A 16,850-nucleotide genomic window follows, 5' to 3' on the forward strand; every position below is an offset into this window, starting at 1 on the left:
AGTCCACCTTGTACAGGGTGACACTAATGAACAGGTTAAACCAGAGAAGGGATCACTCTGGATTTCAAATAAGATGAGCAGAGATTTTCCTGTCACCAATCTGGAGAAAGTGAGGACTGCAGATCAGAGTCGAGAGTGTGGTTTTGGAAATGCACAGCAGATCAGGCAGCATCCATGAAGGGCTTCCTGATGAAGGGCTTCTGCCTGAAATGTCGATTCTCCTGCTCCTTGGATGCTGCCTCACTTGCTGTGCTTTTCTATCACCACACTCTCGACCCTGTCACCAATCTGATTATGTATAAAATTTGTCCACAAGTCCCACAAAATTGGTACTTACTCAAGGAGCGGCTCTGGTTTCTGATCTTTGTTGAGATGGACAGGCCTCTGTTATCAGAACGGGGCCATGATGGACGACAAACTGAGTCCACTGTCCTAATATGAAGAAAAGCAAATGGGCCCTCGACCATCTTAAGAAATCCTGCCCATCAAGTCTGCACCAACCCTCTGAAGAGCGATTCGCCCAGACCCACGCCCCCACCCTATGCCTGTAATCCTGCATTCTTCATGGCTAACCCACCTTGCCTGCACATCCCTGGATCCTATGTGTAATTTAGCATGGCCAATCCACCTAACCTACACATCTTTGGACTGTGGGAGGAAACTGCAGCATCCAGAGGAATCCAGCGCAGACACAGGGAGAGAATGTGCAAACTCCACACAGTCACACCAGGCTGGAATCAAACCCAACTCCCTGGCACGGTGAGGCAGCAGTGCTAACCACTCAGCCACCTCCTTCCAAAGATTCACAAACCTGACTGCCCCTGTCGACCATTGTCTCAGCCTGCACCTGTCCCACTGAACTCATTTCTTCCTGCCTTGACACTGTCCTGACCCCTTCATTCAGGAACTCCCCACCTACATTCGTGACACACCTCCTTCAAGATTTTTGTTCCCCTGGCCCCCAACGCCTCATCTTCACCATAGACATCCAGTCCGTGTACACATCGATCCACCACGACAAAGGTCTCCAAAACCCCTGTTTCTTACTCTCATGCTGTCCCAACCCGTACCCTTCCACTGACACCCTCATCTGCCTGGCTGAACTGGTCCTCACCCTCAACAATTTCTCCAAACCAAATGGGTATCCATGGGCACCCTCATGGGACCCAGCTATGCCTCCCTGTTTGTCAGATATGTAGAACAGTCCATTCTCCGCAGTTACACTGCATCAATCCCACCTGTTCCTCCGGTACATCAATGACTATCTGCACTGCCTCATACTCCCTTGAGGAGGTTGAACAGTTCATCAACTTTACCAACACCTTTCACCCGACCTAAAATTCACCTGGACCATCTTGGCAATCTCCCTCCCCTTCCTGGACTTCTCCATCACCGTTTCTGGTGACCAACTAACCACATATACTACAAGCCCACCGACTTACACGGCTACCTAAATTACACCTCCTTTCACCCTACCTCCTGTAAAAACATCATTCCTTATTCCCAATTCCTCCACCTCCGCTGCATCTGTTCCCAGGATGACTAATTCCACCTCAAATTCCCAGATAGCCTCCTTCTTCCACGATTGCAACTTCCCTTCCCACGTGGTTGATGATGCCCTCCAGTGCATCTCCTCCGCTTCATGCACCACCACCCATGAACCCCACCCTTCACAACACAACAAGGACAGAACCCCCGGTCCTCACCTACCTCCACATACAATGCATCATCCTCTACCACATCCCCACCTCAAAACGGATCCCACCAGAGATATATTTCCCTCCCCACCCCTATCAGCATTCTGAAAATATAATTCCCTCTGTGACTGCCTCTTCAGGTTCATATCCCCACCAGCTCACACTGCACTCCTGGCAACTTCCCATGCCACCGCAGGAAGTGCAAAACTTGCGTCCACACCACTCTCCTCACCTCCGAGGCCTCAAGGGATCCTTCCACATCCATCAGAAATTCACCTGCACCTCTCCCAATGTCATCTGTTGTACCCAATGTGGTCTAGTCTACATCAGGGAGACAGGGTGCCTTCTTGCGGATTGTTTCAGAGAACATTTCTGGGATACCCACCAACCCCACTGCACTGTGGCTGAACACTTCAATTCCCCTTCCCACTCCGTCAAGGACATGCAGGCCCTGGGCCTCCTCCACCGCCAAAAGCTTATCACTGACAACTGGAGGAGGAACATCTCATATTCTGCCTTGGGATCCTGTAACCACACGGGATAAATGTGGATTTCAACAGCTTCCTCAATTCCCCTTCCTCCACATTATCCCAGTCCCAAGCCAACCAACTCGGGCACCACCCTCTGGACCCATCCATCACTGCCCCCTCTGACCTATCACCTTCTCCCTCACCTTCATCCACCTAATCGCTCTCCCAGCTACCTCCCACTAACCCCACCACTCTCCCATTTTTCTCTCAGCCCCTACCCACAAGCCTCACTCCTGCTGAAGAGCTTATGCCTGAAACGTCGATTATCTTGCTCTTCGGATGCTGCCTGACTGTCATGAAGTCTGTTGTTACACACAACCCATTGGTAGCCATTAACAGTCTCCATTAACAGCTATTCTCCCTTCCAGCCAGATCATTATCCATTTCCTTGTCTGTTCAACTATTCTTCTATCTTTAGGGTCTATTCCCAACTATCATTTTCTCCTTACTCGCTCCCTCCACCATACCTTCTGCAAATAAACTGATATTTTCTGAGCTACCATCAGTTCAGAGGAAGGGTCACTCGATCCAAAATGTTAACTTTGATTTCTCTTCACATATGCTACCAGACTTGCTGAGCTTTTCCAGCAATTTCAATTTTTGTTTCTAATTTACATTATCTGCAGTTCTTTTGGCTTTTCTATGATTATTGATTCTGCACCTTCCAAGCTCATGCAGTATTATTTGGACATGCATTTTGATCTAATACACTCTTAACTGAAACACTTCTGCTCAGAAGGACCTTTGGTGAGAATGAGTCCCTTTGGTAATATAAACATTGGGGAGAAGGTGGCCTAGCTGCAGTAATGTCAGAGGGCTAGTCATTGAGACCTCCAGGGTGATATTTTGAGGGTGTGACTTCAATTAAAATCTGGAATAAAACTCTAGCCTAACTGTAACTAACCATCATTGACTGTCATTTACAAAATAACCCTGGTTCACAAACGCCCTTTAGGGATGGAAATCTGCCATCTTTACCTGGTGGCCTACCTGTAATTCCAGAACTACAGCAATGTGGTTGACTTTTAACAGGCCTTCCGGCAATTGGGGAATGGGCAATAAACACTGGTTTAGCTGGCAATGTCCACATCCCATTGAAAAATATTTTAAAAATCTGTCTGATAAAATTCACTGAGGTTTTCTGTTTAACTCTGGAATCAATGTTGGTTGAATAATCTCTTTCGTGGGCCAGATTTTCAATTACGTTCGGGAACCCAATACCTGGATAAATTCTGCTCCTCTCCCTCTGCTTGTGTTATGTCAACATTGCAATGTAAGTTTTAAAATTAAATGGTCTGATTAATCATAAGGTAGACTTGGCACCTATTTAGAGACAGTGAGTGCCTTGAGATGGTAGGAGCTGCCTGCCTGCCACCGGGGAAGATTACAGCCAGATTGGGTTTATCGATGAGTAACTTTTGAAAACACAAAACTGTATTGGAAGCTTCAGAAGTTTCTCATGGAAAACCACAAGAAACCTGGTTGATTGATCTAATCGGTATTAAGAAGATATTTAATTGCCATCTTAGTTACTGAGTAAGTATTTTCATTTTGCATTATGACCCAAATAGTGGGGATCTATAGCAAAAGTTCACTCTTCCAGCCGCAGTCAGAACAGTGCATTAAAAGTGTAATTGCATCATATTAAACAATGGCTGACATTTAGCAAGCTACAATACAGTTTAGACCAAATATGTATACTTTTGACCTATATCCAGTAAGGAAAATGGTTAACCATGATTAATTGTATTTAATCAAAGGAAGAACTCTATAAAGTATCCAAAAGAGTTGGAAGCCTAAGAATTGGAGACATTTTGGAATTCAGCAAATGATGAACGAGGAAAATATGAAGAATGGGAGAATAGAACATGACAGTGCATTAGTGAGATACATAAAGTTGGACTCTAAAGCTTCTCTAGGTATGTAAATTTTTTTTAAAAGCAATATCAAAAGGGTGCCCATTACAAGAAAAGCCAGGAGAAATTTAAAAAGAGGGCAAGGATACAGCAGCAAAGCTAAACCAATACTTTCTATCTATCACCATAGAAGAAATTAAAAATATCCCAGAAAAAGTTAAGAATCTATGGACTAATACAAATTAGAAACTCTGTTTCAAAAATGTCAATACTGGCAAACATGTCAATACTGGTCCACAGTTAATGCTTTTATTTGAATGTAAGTGTGAGTTATGAGGAAAGTGCAAAGATGCTTTTTGGTTTTGGAGAGGCTTTTTGAGTGGGCAAAGAATTGTCAGATAGAATAAGGTGTGGAGAAGTGTGATGTTATGTACTTTCATTGGAAAAATAGAAATAGAGTATTCCTTTAATGGTAAAAAATTGGGAAGTGTTGAACTTCAAAGAATTGGTTTCCTTTGTTCATCAAACACCGAAATGTAACATGTAGAGACTGCAAGCAATTAAGAGACTTTTATTACAAGAGGATTTTAGTAAAGGAGGAAAGGGGTCTTACTGTAATGGTATAGAATCTTGGTGAAACTATACCTTGAGGATTGCGCATAGTTTTCACCTCCTTACCTACCTAAAGATATACTTGCTGTAGAGGGAGTGCAAAACAGGTTCACCAAACTAATTTCCATGAGTGTCCTACAATCAAAGATTAAAGGGTCTTTATTCTCTGGAATTCCTCTCTGTTTTTCTTCTTTGAGGAGAATGAGTAGTGACCTCAATCAAACACAGACCTTTTAAGAATCCGATTCATTAAATGTAGGAAGAATGTTTCCCATATGGATAGAGGAGTCTCAAACCAAGGGATACAGTTTCAGAAAAATTGGCAAACCAGTTATGTCGAAATGAGAAAGAATCTTCCAGGCCCAAACATACCTTCCAGGTAAAACAGCACTTGCACATCTCACAATCTCGGCTATTGCATTCGCTGAAAATGTGTTGCTGGTCAAAGCACAGCAGGCCAGGCAGCATCTCAGGAATAGGGAATTCGACGTTTCGAGCATGCTCGAAACGTCGAATTCCCTATTCCTGAGATGCTGCCTGGCCTGCTGTGCTTTGACCAGCAACACATTTTCAGCTGTGATCTCCAGCATCTGCAGACCTCATTTTTTACTATTGCATTCGCTGCTCACAAAACTGTTCCCTCAATATGGAGGAGACCAAGTGTAGACTGGGCGAAAGCTTTGCAGAACATCTACATTCTCCCTGCAAAAGTGACCTTGAGCTTCCAGTTACATGCCACTTTAACCCACCACCTTATTCCCTGGCCAACTCCGATTTCTCTTCAGAGACCCACTGAGCTTTTCCAGCAATTTCTGTATTTGTACCCTCAGTTATCTATTGTCTAAGATGTTCCATGCAGATTAACTCTCCACCCATCAGTAAGGCCTGAGACATCATGTCAATTATTTCAAGGATGAACTTTTTCACTCTCTCTCTCTGGTGGTGTACAGTGCAGCCAGAAAAGTTGTCAGAACTTGAAATGAGTCTCTGCATCTACACTGACTGAGCAGAGCCTGGAAAGGCCTGGACCCTCTCATGGGGCCCTTTCACTACTGTCCCTCTGACCAATAATCCCCTTGATCATTTGTGATGTGTGATTCATTAGGCCATAAGCTAACACCTTCCCTTATTAGTCTCACTGAGCTGTGTGTATCTGAAGTGGTGGATGGTGTGTATGAGCCCTGTGCTGGTTGATGGAGCCCAGTGTTCGCCAGCTCTGGTTATTGGCTTGAACAGAGAGGACAAGAATCAATTCTCTCATAACTCACAAGTCACTTTATTAATGTTGTTCGTCAATACATGTGTGTAGCTAAAACATTTGTTGGCATAGAACATACTTGTACACTCACTAGAGTCTTCTGACACTCTCTGAGTAGTCACAAAATATAAAAGCTAATACCCAAGCAGTATAGCTCCTGATGACGACAAGGTCTGACGCCTCACACTCTCAATGTTGGCACCGGTGGTCTTGACGTAGGGTTTACTTCTGTGATGGTCAGTCTCTGGAGTTTTGACTGGCTCCATATCCAACAGTCATCTTCTTATTCCTTTCCTTTCTAAATGTCTGTCTGTGCACCATTGGCTCAGGCTCATTTGCTTATCATATGCCTTTACCTTATTGGCTCTGACCCACCGACTTGGGCAGCTTGTCCAAATAAGGGTTTTGCATTACCTCATCTTCCTTTGGCATTACTTCATCTTTCCAGAGAACTTAGCATAAACCAGTTTCAACTTCACACCAGTGCCTGGACACAGGCCATTTTAGTTCACAAGCCGCTTCTTCCTGCATGCCAATAATTTTGCATTCAGTATTTTTCTGCAATGTGTTGGCAGCTTGTATCCCTCTCTCTCTTTTCCTGCAGCCACTGGCTAACATCTCTCCCCTTTTTATCCAAAGATACTTATTTTAGGATCATTGTCTGTTTCTTTCTGCAAACCTCTCCTGGGATGGTCAGTATCCTCCCATTGAATAAGTTGCATGTTATATCGTTATAGTAAAATAGAGAAAAGAACATGTAAAGAACACTAAAGAAAAGTATAATAATATAAAGCAAACATGCAATAACGAAGATGAAGAAATAATGCATATATGACTTAACTCAGTGTTTTCATAATATTCCTTCTGTTTCATGACAGGCTCACCCTCAAATCTCTGCACAATTTCATTTGTCTACCTTCTAAGCTGACATACATTGGGTATGATAATTAGTAATGCACATAGAATCACAACTACAGCAACATGTGACAGAATTCTGATCCACAGATGTATTTGAACATGAGATCTCCTGTTCCAGAACCGGTCTTATAATCTGGGTTCCCGCAACAACTCCTTTGCTGTATCAGGAAGAGTTCTAATTATTTTAGTGTGTGGGGTCCAGTGATGGATTATCTCTTATGCATGTCTGCTTTCAGGCCCCGTCTTACCCCCTCCAATTGTTTTGATACAAATGGGCCCTTGGGATCATTTACTGCTGTCAATTGACACTTGTGTTTTCCTCCCTGCTATATGAAGTTGTCTCCTAACATGGTGATAGTTTTTACCCCTTTCACAGGCAATATTCTTCCCTGTAGCAAAAGTGTCCATCTGGCGATTCAGTTTCAGCTAACCGAACCATCTTTAATCCTTCTGTCTAATAATAGCTGTACCGAGGTATGCTCCATCAATAATTGTAAGTGGGTTCAGCTGTACTATGCAGGTAAAATGTTGCACTGCCCAGAAATAGCTAATACGTGTTTTTTACATGCTGTGTACCCTGCTCTACTGGTGACACCGTGTGTGATGTGTATGCTACTGATCGTAATTTCCTGTGCGTCTTCTGTAACAGAACTGTCGCGAGGGTGGTGGCTGTGGTGGCTACTTTGGTTAAAACTCACAACACCAGGTTATAGTCCAATAGGTTTAATTGGAAGCGCTAGCTTTCGGAGCACTGCTCCTTCAGCAGCTGGTTATGGAGTATAAGATTGTAAGACACAGAATTTATAGCAAACGTTTACAGTGTGATGTAATTGAAGTTATATATTAAAAAAGACCTGGATGGTATATTAAGTCTCTTATCTGTGAGAATGACCACATTGGTTTCAGTTCTTTTATACGTAAATTGCAAAACATTTTTAAAAAATTTACATTCTCAAGTGAACTTTAACAATTGGTGTCTGTCAGCCCAGATAATGTATTGAAGGTGCATGTTCCCCTGTGTGATACTGTCAGTGCCACAATGTTTAGACTGATACTCATCTAAAAAATGAATTTATGGAATCAAGCAGTTTTTAAGTGAAGGAAAATGTATATCTGCAAGTACAAATTCACCCCACAAACTTATAGATGTGTATGTAGTGCAATGGGGTTACCTGCAGTGTGCCATGAACCCAAGGTCCCAGTTGTGGCCATCCCAATGGGTACTGAACTTGAATACCAGCCTCATTGCACTTTCCACACACACACACACACACTCACAGTTACACCCATGTATACACTCTCACACAGACACTCACAACCACCATCACTATCACTACCCTCCGCCCCCAACCCCACCCTCCCTCCACACATATAAAAGTTTGTGGGGTGAATTTGTACCTGCAGACAGACATTTTCCTTCACTCAAAAACTGCATGAATCCATATTAGATCCGATAAATTCATTTGTTTAGATTAAAATCAGTCTAAACATTGTGGCACAGATAGTATCACACAGGGGGACTCACACCTTCGATATATTATCTTGGCTGACAGGCACCAATTGTTAAAGTTCACTTGAGAATGTAGATTTTTAAAAAAAGTTTTGCGATTTACATATGAAAGAACTGAAACCAAAGGGGTCACTCTAACAGATGAGAGACTTAACCAACAATCCAGGTCTTTTTCGATATATAATTTCAGTTACATAACATTGTAAACTTTTTGCCATAAATTCTGTATCATACAATCTTATACACCATGACCACCTGATGAAGGAGCAGCGCTCCTAAAGCTAGTGCGACCAATTAAACCTGTTGAACTATAACCTGGCATTGTGTGATTTTTAACAGTTGGATTTGGGGTTGTCAGAACGGGCGCGGCAGCTAGTGCTTGTTTTAGAGCTGCAATGTCTTGTTCCATTTGCACACCACATTCTTTTTTAATAACTCCATCAGTGGGGCTACCTTATTGGTCAATGTGGTCCCTTTAATGCCCTGCTAAGCTTGGGAAGGATCTCAACCTTTGACATCCCACAGAACAGGGAATCTGCCAATTGCCTCTACCTTTCATTTGTCCATTTCTTGTTTTCTCAGTGACAGAATCATTCCCAGATAAGTCATGTCCTACTTCATATCTGCGCTCTCTTAGGGTTCACTTTCAGACCCAACTCATGACACAATTGCAGTAATTCACTTAACAGCTAATAACGTTCCTTTTTAGTTTCAGTTTGAAAAAGCAAGTCGTCTACATACTGCACCAGACATTAAGGTTTCGAGAATTCTTTTAACCCTTCACTTAGACATTATGGACGGGGAGTTAGGAAATCACTGAAGCAGGGCAGTCCAAGTATATTGCTGGCCTTGGAAAGTAAATGTGGGTTTATATCGGCATTCATTCTCCAGTGAGTTGACCAAAACACATTACTTATGTCCAAAACTGTGACCCATTGCGCATCCTCACTTTGCTTGACTACGATCTCTGGGTTCGTTGCTATGGTGGGGGCTGTAGACAGGGTGGCCTTGTTCAATGTCCAGTTATCTACCGCTATTTGCCAGCTACTGTCTGGTTTCGTAACTGGTCGAATAGGTGAGTTGATAGTGGAAGCTACTGGTCTCCGTATCCCTTGTTGCAGAAAACTATTAACTTCCTGACCTCTTCTTCTGCCTGTTTTGGAAAACCATACTGCTTCGGTGATTGTTGTCTGGATCCTGTATAAACACACTCTTGGCCAATCATGTTTATGTTGTGGTTCTATTTGCCGAGCTGGGAATTTGTGTTGCAGACGTTTCGTTCCCTGTCTAGCTGACATCCTCAGTGCTTAGGAGCCTCCTGTGAAGTGCTTCTGTGATCTTTCCTCCAGCATTTGTAGTGGTTTCAATCTGCCGTTTCCGGTTATCAGTTCCAGCTGCAGTGGTCGGTATATTGGGTCCAGGTTGATGTGCTTGTTGATTGAATCTGTGGATGAGTGCCATGCCTTTAGGAATTCCCTGGCTGTTCTCTGTTTGGCTTGAACTATAATAGCAGTGTTGTCCCAGTCAAATTCACGTTGCTTGTCATCTGCACACGTGGCTACTAAGAATAGCTGGTCATGTTGTTTCGTGGCGAGTTGGTGTTCATGGATGCGGATCGTTAGCTGTCTTCCTGTTTGTCCTATGTAGTGTTTTGTGCAGTCCTTGCATAGGAGTTTGTACACTATCATAGACTGGCTGTTGGTTTGTGTGCTGTTATGAGTCTTAGTGGTCGCAGTAGTCTGGCTGTTAGTTCGGAAATGTTTTGATGGTAGTGTGGCTAGTCCTTTAGGTTGCTGCATGTCCTCATTCTGTTGTCTTTCCCTCAGGCATCTGTTGATGAAGTTGCGCGGGTATCTGTTTTTGCCGAATACATTGTATAGGTGTTCTTCTTCCTCTTTTTGCAGTTCTGGTGTACTGCAGTGTGTTGTGGCCCTTTTGAATAGTGTCTTGATGCAACATCTTTGTGTGTGTTGGGGTGGTTGCTTTCGTAGTTCAGGACTTGGTCGGTGTGTGTGGCTTTCTTGTATACTTTGTGGTGAATTCTCCGTTTGGTGTTCTCTGTACCATCACATCTAGGAATGGGAGTTAGTTGTCCTTTTCTTCCTCTCTCGTGAATCAGATTCCTGTGAGTGTGGCGTTGATGATCCGGTGTGTGTTCTCTATTTCTGTGTTTTTAATGATTACAAAGGTGTCATCCACATATCTGACCCAGAGTTTGGGTTAATTTGCGGTTTGTTCTAATCTTTGCATTACAGCTTCTGCTATGAGTCTAGAGATGGGTGAGCCCATGGGTGTGCCATTGATTTGTTCATATATTTGGTTGTTGAATGTAAAGTGTGTTGTGAGGCACAGGTCCAGTAGTTTGAGTATGCCATCTTTGTCGATAGGTTCAATGTCCTATTGTCTGTTCTGTATGTTCAGCAGGTTGGCTATTGTTTCTCTGGCTAGGGTTTTGTCGATAGAGGTGAACAGTGCCGTTACATCGGATGAGACCATGGTTTCTTCCTTGTCTATGGTGTACTACTATTATAGGACAAGCCAAACAGAGAACAGCCAGGGAATTCCTACAGGCTTGGCACTCATCCACAGATTCAATCAATAAGCACATCGACCTGGACCCAATATACCAACCACTGCAACGGACAGCTGGAACTAACAACCGGACGCACCAGACTCAAACCACTACAAATGCCGGAGGAAAGAAGCACTTTACAGGAGGCTCCCAAGCACTGACGATGTCACCCAGACAGGGGACAAAAATGTCTGCAACAAAGAACGGTAGGTCAGGCAGCATCCAAGGAGCAGGAGAATCGACGTTTCGGGCATGAGCATTCCTGAAGAAGGGCTCATGCCCGAAACATCGATTCTCCTGCTCCTTGGCTGCTGCGCTTTTCCAGCGACACATTGTCAGCTCTGATCTACAGTCCTCACTTTCTCCTTCAGGGGAAGAACAGCCACATAAAAGTGATTATATAGGCCAGAATTGATTAACAATTAGCAAACTGTTAATTGCAGGATAATTAGCAAGCTGGGCACCTTGCTTCAGTCACGTAATGTCTGGACAGTGTCAGTTAGTAAATGATAAGCAGGCGTTAGTAGACAAATAGGTCATTGCAAAGAGAAGAATAGCTCCATCCAAAGAGAAGAATTTATCAGGTATCAGTACAGTTGCAAGGCCAACTGCCTTAGCCGGGCATGAGAAAACACAGACTTTGAGCAAGCAAGCACTAAGATGAAATTTAAAATGGTTTCCAGGCTTTTAATATGTGACAAAATAGCTGCAATGAATCTAACAATTCTCCCACATTCAGACAGTGCACAAATTGAATTCATGCTGTGGCCATCTATTTGCATTGCAAACCATCCAGCCAGCCAGCTGAGCTAACAAGATCCTTCAGTGTGGGGCTGGAACAGCACAGCAGGTCGGGCAGCATCAGAGGAGCTGGAGAATCGACGTTTTGGGCAAAAGCCCTTCATCAGGAATCTGCCCAAAGCTTCAATTCAGGTTTGGGCTTTTGTCCAAAATGTTGATTCTCCTGGTCCTCAGATGCTCCCTGACTTGCTGTGCTTTCCCAGCACCACACTCTTGACTCTAATCTCCAGCATCTGCACTCCTCACTTTCTACTAACAACGTCCTTTACCTACTGTAGGTCCGATTATGACCTCGCTGCTTCAATCAAATTTCATTTACTCATTGTCCCTATCAGTTTTTCCCCCTTTCCTGCCATACTATCAACCATTCCTTTGTCTAACTTTCTTTCTCTCCTTTGGGCTTGGTTAGCTCATTTCCGTCATCAGCTTTCGTACAGTTTCTTCCTAGGTACTATCAGTTCTGAAGAGAGGTCACTGGACTCAAAACATTAACTCTGCTTTCTCTCCATGTATGCTGCCAAGACCTGCTGAGTTTCTCCAACAATTTCTGTTTTTAAATCAGCCATTTCCTCTCTTTTCCCAGGCTGCCACCAGTGAACGTGTGCGTGAAGGTGACGAGAATGTGGAGCGAGGTAACTGGTCCTCGAAGATTGACTACTTGCTCTCAGTGATCGGTTCTGCTGTGGGTTTGGGCAATGTATGGAGATTCCCGTACCTGGCCTACAGAAATGGAGGAGGTATTGTCATGAAATCCAAAATACAGGGGAGAAAAAAGCACAAAGACAACAAGTAAATGGTGTAAAAAAAATCACATTCAAAGAACCAGAGAGCATTTTTAACCTGCGGTCACCAACGGTTATGCCATCCGCCCTTACTCCACACTAGCACTGTGATCAAGTTTCAAATATAAAAACAGTATGTGTGCAATTTAACAAAAACATACAATCACAAACAGGCACTACAAAAATAACTGACCTTTTTGACAAGATGGAAGTTGCTGCTGACTTCAAGACATGCAAATAGTGACTGGTGGATTACTGTCTCAGGTGGTGTCACTTGTGATTTCCTTTGGAGAGCACACAGGAGAACTGAGGACAGCATCTCAGAAAGGGCTTCAATTTCAAACATTTTTGCTCCACTGAACTTTTGTAGTAACTCTAACTTATTTGTGCTCAACAGCATTTCAGTAAATTTGAGAGGGTAGCTGAGATCCTGCATTGAAAGTATTGTTGCCAATCGAAATGATTAGATTAGATTCACTACAGTGTGGAAACAGACCTGCTAAAGAGCAACTCACCCAGACCCATTTCCCTACGTTCACCCCTGACTAATGCACCTAACATTATGGGCAATTTAGCAAGGCCAATTCACCTAACCTGCACGTCTTTAGACTATGGGAGGAAACCGAGCGCCTGGAGGGCACCCATGCAGACACTGGGAGAATGTGCAAACTCCACACAGACAGTTGCCCGAAGTGGGAATTGAAACCAGGTCCCTGGCGCAGTGCTAACCACTGTGCACCCATATAGTGTATGCACTTAACATCGCTATTCAACTAATGATCGTCCATACTACTACTGCTCATGTCAAATTATGCATCTCACAAAGAATCAGAGAATCCCTCCAATGCAAATAGAGGCCATTCGGCCCATCATCTCTGCATTGTTTATCCCTGTATCCCTGCGTTTCCCGTGGCCTATCCACTGGTCTGGACATCCCTGAAGACTAGGGACAATTCAGCATGGCCAGTCGACCTAAACTGCAGACCTGGAGAAAGTGAGGACTGCAGATGCTGGAGACCAGAGCTGAAAATGTGTTGCTGGAAAAGCGCAGCAGGTCAGACAGCATCTAAACTGCAGACCTTCAGACTGTGGGAGGAAACCAGAGCACCCAGCGGGAACTCCTGCAGACGTGGGGAGAAGCTGTAACCTCCCCACAGTGTGAACAGCCCGGATGTTGCCGCTCTCTAAACTGGGAATCCGGTGTGTGAATAGTTGATAGGCAGAAGGATTCCAGCCGCTATCTCTGTAACTTTCCAATGGGGGTAGGGCAGTAAAGGCCAGATTTAACTGTGGGAGAGCCGTCACTGGAAGTAATTGATGGACAGGATCGGGGTAGTTTATATAATGAGGAGGATGTTGATTGAGGGAGTGTATTCCCACCGGTATTTACAGATCACTCCAACAACACAAGCCGCACCACGTGACCGTCGTTCGTTGGGTCTCGCGCGCTCCAATTCGAACTCCTGGCCGTTGGCCACCAGCTGCTGCAGAGCGCGAACGCACGTCAGAACTACAACTCCCATGAGGCATCGCGGGCAGTCCATCTAATACCAAACGTTGGACTGCACTGCGCAAGTGCAGGGATGGCTAACGGCACCGTGGGTAATGTAGTCCAAACAGGATGTGTTGGCGGAAGTCTTGCGAGGAGAGTCAAAAAGCTAACTGCAGCACTGAAAGGCGCAGGAAAATGGTGTTTTTGATGTTATGAACAAAAGGGAATAAGAATGAAGGGAAAAGATAGTGAAAGTGCCTAGAGGCGGAGGTTGCTAACCGTTGTGAAGTAGCGATTGTACACATTGCTCAGAGCAAAGTCAAGATACAGGCTTGTGGGCAAATGGAAGGAAACTGGAGAGGGCAAACAGGGCAGCGCTTATATAGTTAATGGTAGGGCCCTGCAGAGTGCTGCTGAGCAGAGACCGAGGGATGCAGCTTCACAGTTCCTTCAGAGTCGCAGGTAGACAGGATTGTGAAGGAGGCGTTTGGTACACTTACCCTCATTGGTCAGTACATTGAGTATAGGAGTTAGGATGTACTTTGTGACTCTCCAAAACATTGGCCAGGCCACTTAGGGTGTCTAGTTATCATTGTTGATCGTCAGGATAAACTCGTCTGGACAGTGGTGAGACCACTTATGTAATACTGTACTGAAACCAATTCTGGTCACTCTTCTATAGAAAAGGCATTGTTAAACTTGAGAGGACACAGAAATGTTGCTGTGGAATTGGAGGGCTTGATCCATTGGGAGAAGCTGAATAGATTGGACAAAGTTAAAAATCACAAAACTAGGTTATAGTCCAACAGGTTTATTTGGAAGTACTAGCTTTCAAAGCGCTGCTTCTTCATCAGGTGAGTGTGAAGGAGGACAATTTTTAAAAACGTTCTTCTTTGGAAATAGAACCAGTTTTACTCAAGATTGGGATACAGACAGACTCAAACCCTCACACCTATAAGGTGGTAAAAACAATGACTGCAGATATTGGAAACTAGATTTTGGATCAGTGGTGCTGGAAGAGCACAGCAGTTCAGGCAGCATCCAAAGTGCAGCGAAATCAAGGCATTCTCTGAGCTGAGATGTCACCTGTTGTGATAAAACCTTAAGTTATCTGGAGAATGTGACTGAAAAGAAGTTCTGGGATTTACATATTAAAGAACCGAAACCAGCAAACCCATTCAAAAAGATGAAAAATTAACAATCTAGGTGTGTTCAACATATCATTGTGTCACTATAATTTTTTGCTATACATTCTGTGTCATAGGTCCTGATTCATAACCACCTGATGAAGAAGCAGCGCTTTGAAAGCTAGTGCTTCCAAATACCTGTTGGACTATAAACCTGGTGTTGTATGACTTTTAACTTTGTCTGCCCCAGTCCAATACTGGCTCCTCCAAATCATGAATAGGCTGGGCATTTTTCCCTAGATTATTGGAGTTGCGGGGTGACTTAGGGTGGTTTATAAAATCATGAGGGGCATGGATAGGGTGAATAGCCAAGGTGCAGATGTCCAAAACTAGAGGGCAAAGGTTTAAAGGGAGTGGGGAAAGAATTAACAGGAATCCAGGGGCAATGTTTTCATGCAGAGGAAGGTGCTTTTATGGAACAAGCTGCCAGAGGAAGTTGTGAAGGCTGATACAATTACAAAACTGGAAAGGCAACTTTTATATCAGATACATGAGAGGAAGGTTTGGAGGGATATGGGCCAGACGTTAATGGGACTAGGTCAGATTGGGATGTCTGGTTGGCATAGACGAGTTGGACTGCAGTGTCTATATCTGTGCTGTATGACTCAATGATTCTATTCTAACCACCAGGTCGTTGTACCGCTCCAGTCTGAAATCAGGTCCTCAAATCATGTAGGCGTTTGAAGATACCATGCATGGCCATCTGTAGTTTCCTGCTGTGAGAGTCAGCACATTGCACCAGTCAAGCTTCAGTCATGAGGGCAGGAATGTAACATTGGGCTGGGTGGCAATATCTGAAAGACAGTAAAGGCTTGCACACAAGGGTGAAGAGTTCAGTGGTGTAAAGCTGGCTTGTGAAGATTTTTGGTGGTTTTTTATTTATTGATTAATTTTGGTGCAGGGATTTCCTGGTGGAAGAGTTTGAATTGAGTGTGATGCTGGTGAATGATTGGTGTGTGTTAGGGTGGGGAAGTCTGTGTTCATTGAAGGATAGCCTCACAATCTCATCGTACCCATGTCGATGGGGTCAATGTCACCTTGTCCCTATCTCCTCTTTCCAGTTTCTGACCCTTCCTCTTTCAAGACAGGAAATGGTGCACAGAGGTAACTTTGCAGCTCTCCAATGGCCAGGACGAAATGGAGAATGTGTGGTGCATACCCCATACTTGGAGAATCTCTCTGACACTCCTGGAAAGATTGCCCTCCTTACAGGAAGCCTTATGGTGTCACACTGTTTTGGCTACAATTCATGATTCTTTTCCCTGGTCCACAAGCATGACAGAAACAGCTCTCCTGAGGAAAATGGAATCAATGTCAAGTAGCATCATTCGACTGCATGATTGTAGTTTCATTCCAAGCTTCAATCCTATAAGAGGGCCCTTTCCAACCTCCTGGCCATTGGAATCATGCATTTTTCCTCCTGACAGTCATCCTGAGGCTGCAAGTACAATTTCAAAGTTAAATAAAAGCAAAATAACGCGCATGCTTGGTGCGTTAAAACAAATAGAGAATGCTGGAGAAATCAGCAGGTGTGGCTGACTAAGGTTTTAGGAGCAACACTGTTGTATAGGTCCCTGAATGTTGATTGTACACAGAATTAAATACAAAAAAGATGCAATCTACAATCTGCAGCCA

At 43.9% G+C, this 16,850-nt stretch overlaps 1 pseudogene; it reads left to right on the plus strand.

The window, feature by feature from the left end:
- LOC132819999 (sodium- and chloride-dependent neutral and basic amino acid transporter B(0+)-like) overlaps nucleotides 1–16,850 on the plus strand; it is a 129,019-nt pseudogene that overhangs the window by 13,164 nt on the left and 99,005 nt on the right.

This window comes from Hemiscyllium ocellatum, chromosome 11, assembly GCF_020745735.1.
Source record: "Hemiscyllium ocellatum isolate sHemOce1 chromosome 11, sHemOce1.pat.X.cur, whole genome shotgun sequence".
NCBI lineage: Eukaryota > Metazoa > Chordata > Chondrichthyes > Orectolobiformes > Hemiscylliidae > Hemiscyllium > Hemiscyllium ocellatum.